This window comes from Rhinopithecus roxellana, chromosome 11 (genome assembly GCF_007565055.1).
Source record: "Rhinopithecus roxellana isolate Shanxi Qingling chromosome 11, ASM756505v1, whole genome shotgun sequence".
NCBI lineage: Eukaryota > Metazoa > Chordata > Mammalia > Primates > Cercopithecidae > Rhinopithecus > Rhinopithecus roxellana.
Window position 1 is genome coordinate 54,648,485 of NC_044559.1, and position 13,903 is coordinate 54,662,387.

The 13,903-nt window shown below is 40.4% G+C and overlaps 1 pseudogene; it reads left to right on the forward strand.

The window, feature by feature from the left end:
* Window positions 1–11,905: 11,905 nt before the first annotated feature.
* Window positions 11,906–12,298, forward strand: LOC104657261 (annotated as a pseudogene).
* Window positions 12,299–13,903: the final 1,605 nt, after the last annotated feature.

The following is a 13,903-nucleotide window of genomic DNA, read 5'->3' on the forward strand; positions in this document are numbered from 1 at the left end:
TGACATCAGCAAGATGGCAGCCTAGGAGATTCCAGCCTTTGTCCCCCTACATAAAACAATAATTAGACAGATATCCATGAACAAAAAAAATGCTCTGAGAGTGTGGTGGCTCACACCTGTGATCCCAGCACTTTGGGAGGCTGAGGCAGGCGGGTCACCAGGTCAGGAGATCAAGGCCAGCCTGGCCAACATGGTGAAACCCTGTCTTTACAAAAAAAATACAAAAAATACAAAAATTAGCTGAGCATGGTGGCGGGCACCTGTAATCCTAGTTACTCAGGAGGCTGAGGCAGAAGAATCACTTGAACCCGGGAGGCAGAGGTTGCAGTGAACCGAGATCCTGCCATTGCACTCCAGCCTGGGGGACAGAGCGAGACTCCATCTCAAAACAAAAAAAAAAAAAGAAAGAAATAATGAAGAAGTTGCAGCGACGCAGTGAAGAAAAACAAAAAGAAAAAGAAACTAAATTGTACAGAAAGGGTAGGAAGAACAGTTTCATGTTGTTTGCATTATTCCATCTCCTAGGCTGGCACAGCTCAGTGCTGAGAGAGAAATCACCAGTCCATAAGTTCCCCTCATAGGGAAAAAGAGCAGAGTAGGCCATCAGCTTCCTGAAACTCTGGGTGCGCTGCCTGAATTTGCTTTATTTTCACCCCACCCAGATCACTGGAGAGATTGGCATAGCTGAGACATCTGGAGATGGCTAGGAAAATAGAAGGGCAGGCCGGGCGCAGTGGCTCATGCTTGTAATCCCAGCACTTTGGGAGCCCGAAGAGGGCAGATCACGAGGTCAGGAGTTAGAGACCAGCCTGACTAACACAGTGAAACCCCATCTCTACTAAAAATACAAAAATTAGTTGGGCATGGTGGCGTGTGTCTATAATCCCAGCTACTGGGAGGCTGAGGCAAGAGAGTCACTTGAACCCAGGAGGCGGAGGTTGCAGTGAGCCGAGATTGCGCCACTGCGCTCCAGCCTGGGCAACAGAGCTAGATTCCATCTCAAAAAAAAAAAAAAAGAAAAAGAAAAGAAAAGAAAAAGAAAAGAAAAGAAAAGGCCTGTCAGTATCAACTATGTGGAAGGTATCAACTATGTGGAAGGTGCCACAGCAGTCAACTGCGTGGAAGGTGCCACAGCAGTCTCCGGTGACCTGCTCGTCAGAGGACTCCAACAACCTTTGACACTGAAGACCTCAACAGCCATTGCAGCTATGGATTCTGCAGAAAAGGAGATGTCATTGTGCCTCCCTACAGAAGGAGCCACCGCTGGGCCACCAGGAGCTGGAGCTTTCACCTTCCTTCCTCCTGCCTGCAACCACATGCATGCCCGGACTCCAGAGTTATGGTTGCTGCACACACACCTGTGCTTCAGACCCCAACCCACAGCCACTCATGAGCATCCATGCTGCAGAAACAGACACTACTGCCTCAGTGGGAATGACTGAACCTCAAACATTGAAGCTACCGCCACAGCAGGCACACCTGTGCCTTGGGTCCTGGAGCCATAATTGCTCCTCATTGGAGAAAAGGAGAACAGGAGGACCTCAGTAATTTTCACCTCTGAGGACCCTAAGAACTCTCAGGACTTTGTCAGATACCCACAGTCTTGGTCACTAAGAACCCCCACAATCTGCCAAAAACGGCCTCAGGTGAGGGAACTACATGGAAACTATACAATTGCACCCTTCCTTGAGATGAAATCACTGCACCAACCCAGCTGGCACCCTCACACACACCTGTAGGTAAAGCTCTTTTCCCATAAGGAAAACTAGTTTATAAATTCTGGAAGAGTTGAGTGCTTCCTCAAATGTGTAGACATCAATACAAGGCTATAAGAAATACAATAAATCAAGGAAACATGACACCACTAAAGGAGCACAATAATTTTGTAGTATCTGAACTCAAGGAAATGGCGCTCTACAAACTGTCTGATGATTAATTCAAAATAATCATCTTAAAGAAGCCCAGTCACAAAACAAGCCTTAACAAATTTAAGAAGACAAATCATTCCAAGTATCTTTTCAGACCGCAGTGGAATAAACTAGAAATGAATAACAGCCAAAAAGCTGGAAAATTCACAAATATGTGGAAATGAAATAACACACTCTTGAGCAACCATTGGGTCAAAGAGGAAATCAAAAGGGAATTTAAAAAGTATCTTGAGACAAATGAGAATGAAAATACAATGTACCAAAACCTATGGGACACAGCAAAGGCAGTAAGTACTGAGGCAGAAGTTTATAGTAATAAATACCCTCATTAAAAAAAGAACACCAATGTCAAATACACAACCTAACTTTTCAACTCAAAGAACTAGAAAGAGAACAATAAGCTAAGCCCAAAGTTTTAAGAAGGAAGAAAATAAGAAAAAGAAGAAATAAATCACAGAGAATAAAAAAAAGAAACAATTAAACAGAGTGGGTTGCTTGAAAAGACAAACAAAATGGACAAACCTTTAGCTAGATTAAGAGAAACAAAGAGAAGATTCAAATAAATACAATCAAAAATGAAAAAAGGACACATTGCCGGGTGCGGTGGCTCAAGCCTGTAACCTCAACACTTTGGGAGACCGAGGCAGGCGGATCACCTGAGGTTGGGAGTTTGAGACCACCCTGAACAACATGGAGAAACCCCATCTCTACTAAAAATACAAAATTAGCCAGCTGTGGTGGCACATGCCTGTAGTCCCAGCTACTTGGGAGGCTGAGGCAGGAGAATGGCTTGAACCCGGGAGGTGGAAGTCGTGGTGAGCTGTAGATCGCGTCATTGCACTCCAGCCTGGGCAACAAGGGCAAAACTCCGTCTCAAAAAAAAAAAAAAAGGACACATTACAATGGATGCTTCAGAAATAAAAAGGATCATAAGGAACTAATTTGAATAATTTTAAGCCAAAAAACTGGATAATCTAGATGAAATGGACAAATTTCTAGAAATATACAATTTGCCAAAACTGAATCAAGAAGAAATAGAAAGCCTAAACACACCAATAACAAATAAGGAGATTCAATCAGTAATAATAATAATAATAAAATCTCCCAATAAAAAATGCCCAGAACCAGCTGGCTTCATGGGTGAATTCTTCAAAACATTCAAAGACTTAGTCCATCTTAAACTCTTCCAAAAACCAGACAAAGAAACATTTTCAAACTCAAAACATGTTCAACATTTTCAAATTCAAAGGTTTTCAAACTCATTCTATGAGGCCAGCATGACCCTGATGCCAAAACCAGATAAAAGTATTACCAGAAAAGAAACCTATAGGCCAATACCCCTGGTGAACATAGGTGCAAAAATCCTCAATAAAGTATTAGCATTCTGAATTCAAGAGTACATTAAAAGGATCATACAACATGACCAAGTGGGATTTATTTCTGAGATGTTAGGATAGTTCAACATTTGCTAATCAATCAGTGTGATACAATACTTTAACAACATGAAAGGAAAAAACCACACAATATGACCATCTCAATAGCCACAGAAAAAGCATTTGATAAGTTCAACGTCTATTCAGAATTAAAACTCTCAACAAAATAGGTATAGAAGGAATTTACCTCAACACAATAAAGATCATATATGAAAAGTCCACAGTTAACATTGTAATCAATGGGGGAAAAAAAACTGAAAGGTTTTCTGTATAAAGATCCAGTACAAGGAAAGGATGCCCAAGAAGTTGCAGCCAGAGCAGTCAGACAAGAAAAAGAAATAAAAGGCCGGGCGCGGTGGCTCAAGCCTGTAATCCCAGCACTTTGGGAGGCCGAGACGGGCGGATCACGAGGTCAGGAGATCGAGACCATCCTGGCTAACACGGTGAAACCCCGTCTCTACTAAAAAATACAAAAACTAGCCGGGCGAGGTGGCGGGCGCCTGTAGTCCCAGCGCTACTCGGGAGGCTGAGGCAGGAGAATGGCGTAAACCCGGGAGGCGGAGCTTGCAGTGAGCTGAGATCTGGCCACTGCACTCCAGTCCGGGCGACAGAGCGAGACTCCGCCTCAAAAAAAAAAAAAAAAAAAAAAAAAAAGAAATAAAAGACATCCAAATCAGAAAGAAAGAAGTAAAATTATCTCTATTTTCAAATGACATAATCCTATAAATTAAAAAAAAAAAACCCTAAAGACCCAACAACAATAATAACTGTTAGAACTAATAAATTCAGTAAAGCTGTAGGGTACAAAATCAACATCCAAAAATCTATTGTGTTTCTATATACAGTAAACTATCCAAAAAGGAAATCAAGAAAACAATTCAGGGCCGGGCACGGTGGCTCATGCCTGTAATCCCAGCACTTTGGGAGGCTGAGGTGGACTAATCACCTGAGATCAGGAGTTCGAGACCAGCCTGACCAACATGGAGAAACCCTGTCTCTACTAAAAATACAAAATTAGCTGGGCATGGTGACACATGCCTGTAATCCCAGTTACTAGGGAGAGTGAGGCAGGAGAATTGCTTGAACCCCGGAGGTGGAGGTTGCAGTGAGCCAAGATCATGCCACTGCACTCCAGCCTGGGCAACAAGAGCGAAACTCCATCTCAAAAAAAAAAAAGAAAGAAAAGAAAAAAAAAGAAAACAATTCAGGCTGGGCATGGTGGCTCACACCTATAATTCTAGCACTTTGGGAGTCCAAGGTGGGAAGATGGCTTGAGCCCAGGAGTTCAAGACCAGCCTGGGCAACATAGTAAAACCTTGTCTGTATCTAAAATACAAATATTAGCTGGGCATGGTGGCATGCACCTATAGTTCCAGCTACTCGGGAGGATGAGGTGGAAGGATGGTCTGAGCCCAGGAGGTGGAGGTTGTAATGAGCTGAGATCATGCCACTGCACTCCAGCCTGGGTGACAGAATCAGACCCTTTTGAAAAAAAAGAAAGAGAGAGAGAAAGAGAGGAAGAAAGAAAGAAAGAAAGAAAGGATTGATTCAATTCAAAATAACAATAACAGAAACAATAAAATGCTGAGGAATAAACTTAAAAAGGTAAAAGACTTGTAAAATGAAAATTACAAAACATTTGTGATACAGATAAATGGAAAAACATTCTGTGTTCATGGATTAGAAAAATTAATACTGTTAAAATGTTCACACTATCCAAAGTGATCTACAGATTTAATGCAATCCCTATGAAAATACCAATGACATTCTTTACATAAGTAGAAAAATATTCTAAAATTCACATGGAACCACAAAAGATCCTGAATAGCCAAAACAATCATGAGAAAGAAGAACAACACTGGAGGCACCACACTCCCTGATTTCAAAATATATTACAAAGCAACAATAATCAAAACAGTATGGTACTGGACTATAAATAGACATATAGACCAATGGAACAGAATAGACAGACCAGAAATGAATCCATGCATCTATGGTCAATTGATCTTTGATGAGGTGCCAAGAACACAGAATGAGGAAAGGACAGTCTCTCAAGAAGTGGCTTTGGGAAAACTGGATGTTCACATGCAGAAGAGTGAAATTGGACCCTTATTTCACACCATATACAAAAACCAAGTCAACATTTTGAATGTAAGACCTCAAACCATAAAGCCACTAGAAGAGAACATAGGGGAAAAGCTTCCTGGCATTGGACTGGGGAATGATTTTTTGGATATGACATCAAAAGCAGTTAACAAAAACAGAAATAGAAAAATGAGATTGCATGAAACCAAAAAGCTTCTGCATAGCAAAGAAAACAACCAACAGAATGAAAAGGCAACCAAGGGAACAGGAGAAAATATCTGCAAGCCAAATGTTCAATAAGTAATTAATATCCAAAATATATAAGGAATTTATGCAACTCAATAGAAAAAACAAACAAACAAACAAAAAACCCTGATTTTGAAATGGGCAAAGGACCTGAAAACGCAAAAAACATACAAATGTCCAAAGGGTATATGAAACAGTTGCTCAATTTCATTAATCATCAGGGAAATGCAAGCCAAAATCACAATGAGCTATCACCTGATACTTGTTAGAATGGATCAGAAAGATGAAAGATAGCAAGTGTTTGCAAGAATGTGAAATAAAGGGAACTCTTTTACACTGTTAGTGGGAATATAAATTGGTACAGCCTTTATGAGAAAACAATATGGAGAGTCCTTAAATAATTAAAAATAGAACTACCTTATAACCCAGCAATCCTACTTCTGGGTATACACAGTCAAAGAAAATGAAATCAGTATCTCAAAGAGACAGCTGCAGTCCCGCATTCATTTCAGCATTATTCACAATATCATAATAATCAGGATATAGAAACAACCCAAATGCCCATCAAGGGATGAATGAATAAAGAAGGTGTGTAAATGGATAAGGCGTATGTGTGTGTCACATATCTACATATATGTATATAATGTATACATTATACAAATATATATATAATGGAATATTATTCAGCCTTAACAAAGATGGAAGTCCTACTGTTTGTGGCAACATGGATGAAACTAGTAGACATTATGCTGAGTGAAATAAGTGAGAGGCAAAAAGAAAAATACTGTATGATTTTACTTAAATGTGGAACCTATGCAGTGAGCGGAGATTGTGCCACTGCCCTCCAGCCTGGGCGACAGACTGAGACTCTGTCTCAAAAAAAAATGAAACTGTAAAACTTATAGAAACAGTAGAGGCCAGGAGCAGTTGCTCATGCCTGTAATCCCAGCACTTTGGGAGGCTGAGGCAGGCGGATCACCTGAGGTCAGGAGTTCGAGACCAGCCTGGCCAACATGGCAAAAACCCATCTCTACTAAAAATACAAAAATTAGACAGGTGTGGTGGCAGGCACCTGTAATCCCAGATAGGAGACTGAGGCAGGAGAATTGCTTGAACCCTGGAGGTGGAGGTTGCAGGGAGCCAATTGCACCACCGCACTCCAGTCTGGGCAACAGAGCAAGACTCCATCTCAAAAAAAAAAAAAAAAGGAAAAAGAAAGAAAAGAAACAGAGTAGAATGGTGGTTATCAGGGGTTGTGGGGAGGGGAAGATGGGGAGATGTCGGCCAAGGAGTACAAAGTTTCAGCATGAAAGATAAGTAAGTTCTAGAGATCTAATGTACAGCAATGTGACTATAGTTAACAATATTGTGTACTTGAAATTTGTTTATAGTGTGCTTACCACAAAAAGGAAAAAAGGTCATTATATGAGGTAAGGGTATGTTACTACCTTGCTTGTGGTGAATATTTCAAAGTGTATACATATATGAAATCATCAAGTGGTTTACCTTAAATACATAAAATTTTTAACTATCAACTATACCTCAATAAAGTTGGGAGAAAAGACCTCAGGAAGATTTAAGGTGGTGCCTAGTAGATTATCTTATCTGGACAAAAGGGATCCTCAGACTTTTATGAATATAAAGTTTGTCTCGTTGTAGCCTTAGTCTTGTCTTAATCTTTTGTGAATATAAAGTTGTGTCTCATCTGTGGCCTTAATCTGTATGGCCTGATTGAACATATTTCCACATGTGTACTGGCCATTAATTTCTTTTCTGTGAAATGCTTTCATTTCTTATCATTTTAGAGAAGGGAATGTTCTTCTAGGGAACAAATGAGCTGGTAAGTTTCTGGGTTCTACATGATGAATTCATTCTAGCATGACCAGTTTTCTAAACCATCTGAACCCTTTCTATTATTCTGTCAGGGCAGTGTTGGCAACTTTACCTCATTTAATTTGGGCCATCGTTTTAAGTCTCAATGCAGAAGAATGTTAGGATGGGCCACAAGCATCCTTGCCAGGATGTTAAATCATGAGTCATGGAAGACTCACACTGATGTGAATTCCCATCAATAAACTCTCCCCCATCTGGATTTATATTCCATTCCCCTGCCCACACAAACAATACCTTCAATATACACTTTCATACTTGCTCTCCTGGCTACTAGTACATATTACCCAAGTCCTGCAGGTTTTGGGGTAAGGAGGATAATACATTTTCTCTTATTATAGGGACAGTACTTCCCGGCCTAGACCTTCCTGAGACCAAACCCAGTTATTTGTCTAGATGCAGTAAGAATAAACAAAGGCAGATTTTTAGAAGAACAAGTGTCATCTTGCAATCTGTCTGCCTTAGGTGAGACCTTTGCCTGGTTTCCAGGCAGTGGAATTCTGCTCTCTCCTAACTAGAGGGAGGGGCTGCTTCTGTTGGCCGAAATGTTCAGGAGACTGGTATTTCAGTGTTTTCAAGTGCATCTACCTAAATGGAGGTGATGCTCATTATATTCCCTGGAAGAACATCCCCTTCTCTAAAATGATAAGAAATGAAGGCATTTCACAGAAAAGAAGTTAATGGCCAGTACCCATGTGGAAATATATTCAATCAGGTCATACAGATTAAGGCCACAGATGAGACACAACTTTGTATTCATAAAAGATTAAGATAAGATTAAAGCCACAAGGAGACAAAACTTTATATTCACAAGAAGTCTGAGGATCTCTTTTGTCCAGATAAGATAATCTACTAAGCACCACCTTAAATCTTTTTCCCCAACTTTACTGAGTTATAGTTGACAATTAAAAATTTTATGTATTGGCCGGGCATGATGGCTCACACCTGTAATCCCAGCACTTTGAGAGGCCGAGGCGGGTGGATCACGAGGTCAGGAGTTCAAGACCAGCCTGGCCAACACAGTGAAACTCTGTCTCTACTAAAAATACAAAAAATTAGCTGGGCATGGTGGCAGGCACCTGTAATCCCAGCTGCTTGGGAGGCTGAGGCAGGAGAATCACTTGAACCCAGAAAGTGGAGGCTGCAGTGAGTGGAGATCGCACCACTGCACTCCAGCCTGGGGGACAGTGTGAGACTCAGACTCAAAAAACAACAACAACAAAAATACAAGGCTGGGCACAGTGGCTCGTGCCTATAATCCCAGCACTTTGGTTGGGAGGCCGAGCGGGTGGGATCACCTGAGGTCAGGAGTTCGAGACCAGCCTGACCAACATGGAGAAACCCTGTCTCTACTAAAAATACAAAAATTAGCCAGGTATGATGGTACATGCCTGAAATCCCAGCTACTCAGGAGGCTGAGGCAGGATAATCGCTTGAACTTCGAAAAGGAAGTTGCAGTGAGCCAAGATTGCACCATTACACTCCAGCCTGGGCAACAAGAGCAAAACTCAATCTCAAAAAAAAAAAAAAAAAAAAAAAAATACAAGCCAGAAGATAATGGAGAGCATTATAAGAAACGCCTTTCAAAACTGAAGGTCAAATAAGGAATTTTCAGATACGCAAAGGCTGCAGTAATTAACTACCAGCATATTTTCACTACAAACAATGTTTAAAACAGTTATTTGGATAAAAGCAACATGATTCTACATAGAAACTTGGATATAAACAAAGGAATAAATAGCATGAGATATGGCAAATATCTGAATACATATCAGGCTTTTTTCTTATTTTTGATGTCTTTCAAAACCAATATATTTGAGGGTTATGATATATGCAGAAGTGAAATACATGACAACAATTATACAGGAGATAAAGAAGAAATGGTAATATGCTGTTGAAAGATTATTTCAGCATATGTGAAGTAATATAATATTAGCTGGAGGCTGACTATGGTAAGTTAAAGATGTATATTGTAGGGCAGGCGTGGGTGGCTTATGCCTGTAATCCCAGAACTTTGGGAAACTGAGGTGGGTAGATCACCTGAGGTTTGAGACCAGCCTGGCCAACATGGCAAAACCCTGTCTCTACTAAAAATACAAAAATTAGCTGGGCATGGTGGCATGCATCTGTAATCCCAGCTACTCAGGAGGCTGAGGCAGGAGAATCTCTTGAACCCAGAAGGCAGAGGTTGCAGTGAGCCAAGATCATGCCACTGTACTCCATCCTGGGCAACAGGGTGAGATCCTGTCTCAAAAAAAAAAAAAAAAAAAAGATACATATTGTAAACCCTAGAGCAACCACTTAAAAAAAAATAAAGAGGGATATAACTAATGAACCAATGTTGACATAAAATTATCTTGTAAATAAAACTCAAATAATCCAAAGCAAAGCAAAAGCAAAAAAGGAGAAAAGAGCCAGGCACAGTGGCTCATACCTGTAATCCCAGCACTTTGGGAGGCTGAGGCTGGCGGATCACAAGGTCAGGAGATCGAGACCATCCTAGCTAAAAAGGTGAAACCCCGTCTCTATAAAGATACAGAAAATTAGCTGAGCGTGGTGGTGGGCACCTGTAGTCCCAGCTACTCGGGAGGCTGAGGCAGGAGAATGGTGTGAACCCAGGAGACGGAGCTTGCAGTGAGCCGAGATCACGCCACTGCACTCCAGCCTGGACAACGAGCAAGACTCCATCTCAAAAAAAAAAAAAAAAGGAGAAAAGAACAGATGAGATATTTAGAAACATAATGATGATAGATTTAAACTCAACCATATCAATAATTACATTAAGTATCAATTATCAAAACACTCAAATTAAAAGACAGAGATTCATTAAGCTGGATTAAAAAATCAAGATCCAAAAGTATGCTAACTACAAGAAACTGACATTAACTACAAAAACACAGAGGTTAAACATAAAAGGATGAATAAAGACATATTCAGGAAAAATGAATGAAAAGACAACTGGAGTAGCTACATTAGTGTCACACAAAGTGAAAGAGAGAACAATGAATATTACCATGAATCAAGTGGCACATTTTATAAAGATTTAATTTACCAAGAAAATACAACAATTTTAAATTTGTATGCTCCTAATGAAAGGTTTCAAAAGATAGGCATACCTCATTTTATTGTGTTTTACTTAATTGTACTTCACAGATTTTGTATTTTTTACAAATTGTGACAACCCTGTGTTGAGTAAGTGTATCAGCACCATTTTTCCAACAGCTTGTACTCACTTTGTGTCTCTGTGTCAAAACTTTTTGGCAGTAAAGTATTTTGAACATATGTACATAGTTTATAAAGACATAATACTGTTGCACACACTAGACTACAGTATAGTGTAAACATAACTTTGTTTGCACTAGGGGACCAAAACTTTTATGTGATTTGCTTTATTACAGTGTGTGGAACCAAACCTACAGTATCACTGAGGAACGTCTCTACATGAAGCAAACACTGAGAGAACCAAAAGGATAAGTGAGTCAATTCTCCATCACAGTTGCAGATTTCAACACTCCAATCTAAGCAATTATAAAAAAAAAATACATAAAAAATCAATAAGTGAAGCAGCTCCATTGTCTGAGGTAAATACCCAGGGTTCAATGTCTCCCACCAAGAAGATTAAGGACACGAACACACATGAGGAGTTTAGGAGCAGAAAGTTTAATAGACAAAAAAGAAGACAGAGAGAGAAATCTTCCTCATGCTGAGAAAGTGGGTTGCCCAAGGGAGAGTTTCCAGGTTGGGGGTGGGATTTGATCGATTTTGTAGAGAGGCTTGAAAAGGTGGTGACTGATATATATAGGGCCCAGGGACTCATGTAACCAGGTGTGCCATTTACGTAGTCCACAAAGGAACTGGCCCTCCCACCCTAATCTTTCATTATGCAAATGTGGCTTCTACCTGGCTGTCGCTGTGACACCTGCACACGTGGCTTTACCTGGTTGGTGCCATGACACCCATACATGTGGTAACAAAGAAAAGGGAGGGAGAAGTCTACATGTTGGAATGTACCTGGATTCCAGGTACAGCTGCTGGCATTTACATATGCAAGCTTCCAGCTTGCTTGCAGCTTGACTTTTCAGGCTGTTTTCTGTTAGAAAAGAAGTGTTTTTGGGGCTGCTTTTTATTAAAGGAAAATGCTACCAAGAACCCTTTTACCCTCACTAACTGCCTAAAATAACTTATTAATAACTCCTCTATTGTAAGGATATTTAAGGTTTGAACAACACTGTCAACCCACATGCCCTAATTGGCATTTACATAACACTCCACCACAAAACAGCACTCTTTTCATTCCTGGCCGTCTAAGGATTGACTACCATCATGAATGACACAGTAACTATCTGAATTAGAAAGTTCATGACCAGCCAACTACTTCAGAGGAAACAAATGATGATTGATGTCCTTCATACCCTGAAGGCAACAGTACCTAAGACGGAAATTTGGGAAAAACTCGCCAAAATGTGCAAGACCACACTGGATGTCATCTTTGTATTTGGATTCAGAACTCATTTTGGTGGTGGCAAGACAACTGGCTTTGGCATGATTTACAATTCCTTGGATTATGCAAAGAAAAATGGACCCAGACATAGACTTGCAAGACATGGCTTATATGAGAAGAAAAAGACCTCAAGAAAGCAATTAAAGGAAGGCAAGAACAGAACGAAGAAAGTCAGGGGACCGCAAAGGCCAATGCTGGTGCTGGCAAAAAGCTGAAGGAGTAAAGATGCTGCAACGATGTTTTCTGCAGCCATCATGGATTTTTCATGAGAAGATTAATAAACTAAAAACTTTCATGTGAAAAAAATAGAACACCACAATATGCATTCAAGTGCACATGGAAAATAGATCAAAGAAGGTCATATTCTAGGCCATAGTATGTCTCAATAAATTTGAAAGAAAGAAATGAAAGTATGTTTTCTGATCACAGTGGAATTATGTGCCAAATTGGTAGCATAAATACAACTGGAAAATCTCTCAAATATTTGGAAACTAAACAATAGACTTTGAAATAACCCATGTAGCAATGAAAAAAATTACAAATGATATTTGAGATATCTTAAATTAAATGAAAATACAATATATAAAAATGTGTGGGATATAGATACAGCTATGCTTAGAGGAAACCTTGTAACATTAAATACTTATATTAGAAAAGAAGAAAGATCTAAAGTCATTAATCTGACTGGGCACAGTGGCTCACGCCTGTAATCCCAACACTTTGGGAGGCCAAGGTGGGTGGATCATCTGAGGTCAGTAGTTTGAGACCACCCTGGCCAACATGGCGAAACCTCATCTCTACTAAAAATACAAAAATTAGCTGAGCGTGATGGTATGTGCCTGTAATCCCAGCTATTCAGGAGGCTGAGGCAGGAGAATCGCTGAACCTGAGAGGCAGAGGTTGCAGTGAGCCAAGATCGCACCACTGCACCCCAGCCTGAGTGACAGAGGGAGACTCTGTCTCAAAAAATAAATTAATTAATTAAATAAAATCATTAATCTAATTTCCCACAGTAAGAAACTAGAAAAAGCAGAGCAAATTAAACTCAAAGTAAGCAGAAGTAAGGAAATATTCAAGATAACAGTGAAAATCAATACATAGAAAATAGATAAATGATAAGAAAAAACAATAAAATAAAAAATTGAACCAGACACAGTGGCTCATGCCTGTAATCCCAGCACTTTGGGAGGCTGTGGAGGGTGGATCACGAGGTCAGTTCAATACCAACCCGGCCGAGATGGTGAAACCCTGTCTCTACTAAAAATACAAAAAAATTAGCCGGGCATGGTGGTGGGCGCCTGCAATCCCAGCTATTCAGGAGGCTGAGGCAGAGAATTACTTGAACCCAAGAGGCGGAGGTTGCAGTGAGCCAAGATCACGCCACTCCAATATGGACGACAAAGCGAGACTCCGTCTCAAAAAAAAAAAAAAATTTTACAGGTGTCACAAGAATAATTAGGGAATATATAAACAAATTTTGTCAATAAATTTGACAAATAAAACGAAGAGATTCCTCAAAAGATACAAACTACTAAAGTTCATTCAAGAAGAAATAGGTGGCTGGGCGTGGTGGCTCACGCCTATAATCCCAGCACTTTGAGAGGCCAAGGCGGGTAGATCACCTGAGGTCAGGCGTTTAAGAGCAACCTGGCCAACATCTACTAAAAATACAAAAACTTAGCTGGCATGGTGGTGGGCACCTGTAATCCCAGCTACCCAGGAGGCTGAGGCAGGAGAATCACTTGAGCTCAGGAGGTGGAGGTTGTAGTGAGCCGAGATGACACCACTGCACTCCAGCCTGGGTGACAAGGGTGAAACTC